This window comes from Haplochromis burtoni, unplaced genomic scaffold (assembly GCF_018398535.1).
Source record: "Haplochromis burtoni strain Fernald_Lab_line unplaced genomic scaffold, NCSU_Asbu1 Contig_206, whole genome shotgun sequence".
Taxonomy (NCBI): Eukaryota; Metazoa; Chordata; class Actinopteri; order Cichliformes; family Cichlidae; genus Haplochromis; species Haplochromis burtoni.
The window spans coordinates 966,800-969,646 of record NW_024582567.1 but is presented as its reverse complement, the minus strand read 5'-3'; positions in this window follow the sequence as shown (position 1 = coordinate 969,646).

The window sequence follows — 2,847 nt, the reverse complement described above, 5'->3', positions numbered from 1 at the left end:
ACAGCCATAATCACCAGGTAGTCAATCATTAGCTGATGAGATGGAGACCTAAGTGTTCAAATGCGCCCCGTCAGTGTGTGGGGTAAGATAAGCATAGGCCCAAAGAAGTCCGTGATCAGAGAAAAATAATAATAATTTAAAAAAAAAATTGTAACCAAATACTCCTGGTGGGCAGGTGAGAACGTTAATGAGGCACCATGAGACCAGGTCGAAGCCGGGTTGCTGGTGACATCCTGAAAGCGGGGCGAAAAACATGTTTGTCTTGTGAACTGTAATTATTCTGGAAACGCAGCTTCTAGATATGTGTACCTTATGTACTTTTGCTCAAAAGTGAAACGCCAAATGTATTCATACAAGTCAAAAGACCCTGATTCATTTTAATTAATGAATGCAATGTTTCCATTAGAACCAATACTATGATACTACTAATAACAAGAAGAAGACGACGACGACGAACAACATCTATTACTACTAATGCACTGTCTGTGGTTGATTTCTGTGAAGTTCTAAGCTTTCAAACCTTATTTTTATAATTTTGCTGAGCAATCCGCTTGTTAGAGGTCCGTCAGATAATTCAGAGCAAAAGTTCTACACAAGTAATTATAATAAATATAACTAAATGTAATAAATATAGCCACTGTGGTGTACTTTTTTTGGAGCCATTACGGTGACATTGTAGGTGAGCGTCTGTAAGTGCGTGCATTACCTTAGAAGATGATGCATAAAGTGTAATTCATTTACAAAGAGAATTCACGCCTGGGCCAATAATAGCTTACACTACTATGATTATTATCTGAATACTGAAATTTGAAGTGGAACAAAAAACCACCAAGTTTTGCATCATATTTTTAAACACACCATAGTAGACAGGATATGAGGTCAGTTATATTAAAATGGGTTAGGTTCTTTATTTGAATTCTTCATAATGAGTAAGCTCTGTGCTCTCTCTTTTTTTGGCAACCGAACTGTATATACAAGTAACCTTGCATTGATGGGCTGCATATAGTGGCATGTAGTGCCCTTTCCCAACCAGTAGAGGGCAGTGGACACCAAATAACGGATCATAAACACACACCTGCAAGATAAGAAGCCGAAAGAAAGTATTTTATGCAATAAAAAGTAATTTGTGTACTTATCCATTCACAGAGGGTTGCCTCTGTTGGTTCCGTGATGTCATAGTAGTACAATAGTATGGTGCATGAAAACGTGATGCATTTAGCAATACTCTCATGACATAAGAAGTTATAGAGTATTGTCTCAAATGTACAATTAACTACAGGTAGTGACCGCTTTGTTTATTCGTTTTCTGTATGCTATGAAATTAAATTGATTCGTTTATTCTTTGAACATAAAAGACCTCCAGTTTGAGACTGGGAGGAGATGCAAACCCAGCCTCAGGTGGTCACAAGCTAGTATACTCCTAATGCTGGTTCCAAATGAGAGGGCTGCATCAGGAAATGACAAACCTTTGGAAATAAGGGAGCAGCTAAAAGTACCTCTTTTTTAATTTGGAAAAATGATTATGTTCCTAGCATATTTTTTTTTTCAAAAGACATGTTTATTTAATACTTTCAGTGCACAAGGTTTACACAGTTTCAGTTAAAGTGACTGGAAAGTTGCAGAATGTGTATATCCCATTAGACACAATATCAAGAATAAGCCCAAATAATATAAGCACAGTGCACATCAAAACAACAAAATTCCATTTTCTTCCACCTTTCCTTGTGTATATGTATGTCTTTTTTCAATCTCAACATCAGTGGCAAGACATGAAATTATACATAATTGCTGTTGTTTATCGGATGTGATAATGGCACCTTTTAAATCCTATCCCTGCACAGCCAAAATTGCTTTGCAATTGCCCTTGCTTGACAACATTTGGAAAAAACTTGATGGCAAATATCTGTCATTGCCTGATAACACTAGCAAGAAACTGAGGTAGGGTGGCATCATGAAAATGTAGAAATTCAGGTATATTAAGGATCTACTTCCGTATCAAATAAAATGTAAATGTACAAAAGTGCTTGTTTGGCTAAAAAGGATCAGTAGAGATAGCAGTTGATACAAAAACAGTTAAGTGCTGTAACTAAGAAAAATGTGTGCTTTTATTTTGTAAACCTGGCACATTAAGGAATCATAATAAAATGATAAATAAGTGAAGGCTTTTATTTTTGAAAATCTGAACAATTTCTGAGGATAACATTTCATTTTTTTTAAGTTAACTGGGAGTTTTAACAGCTGGTATAAGCTCCAGTAACGTATGAAAGACAGTCCTGTTCTTGTATTAATCACCAGGGTATGTCACATAGAAAGAGACGAAGAGGCAAAACTGTGTACTACAGATAGGAATACAAACTTTATTTTACTCTATCTAATAATATTACATTACTATTACATTAATGTAGCAAAAGGTTCAGCTAACTTTGCATAAAAATAGGTGGTAGAAATGTTCTTCAAGGAGCTATTTCTACTTTCTTATTTTAAGTAGGTTTCAGAGCCTGTACTTTTTCACTTCACTTGCTGTAAAAATCAGAAATCTTTATAGATAGTGGTTAAAAGAGTCATTGAGGCTATTATAAAACCATTTACATAGATCTGTAATTTATCATTTCAAACTGGTCGATTTCCAGACAGAATGAAAATAGCAAAAGTTATACTTCTATACAAATCTGGAAACAAACACCATTTCACCAACTACAGGCCTGTCTCTTTACTACCTCAATTCTCAAAAGTTCTTGAAAAACTGTTTAAAAACCGACAGTAAAAATTTATAGATAAACAAAAACTACTCACTGAGAGTCAGTACGGATTCAGATCAAGCAGATCAACATCATCGGCACTATTAGA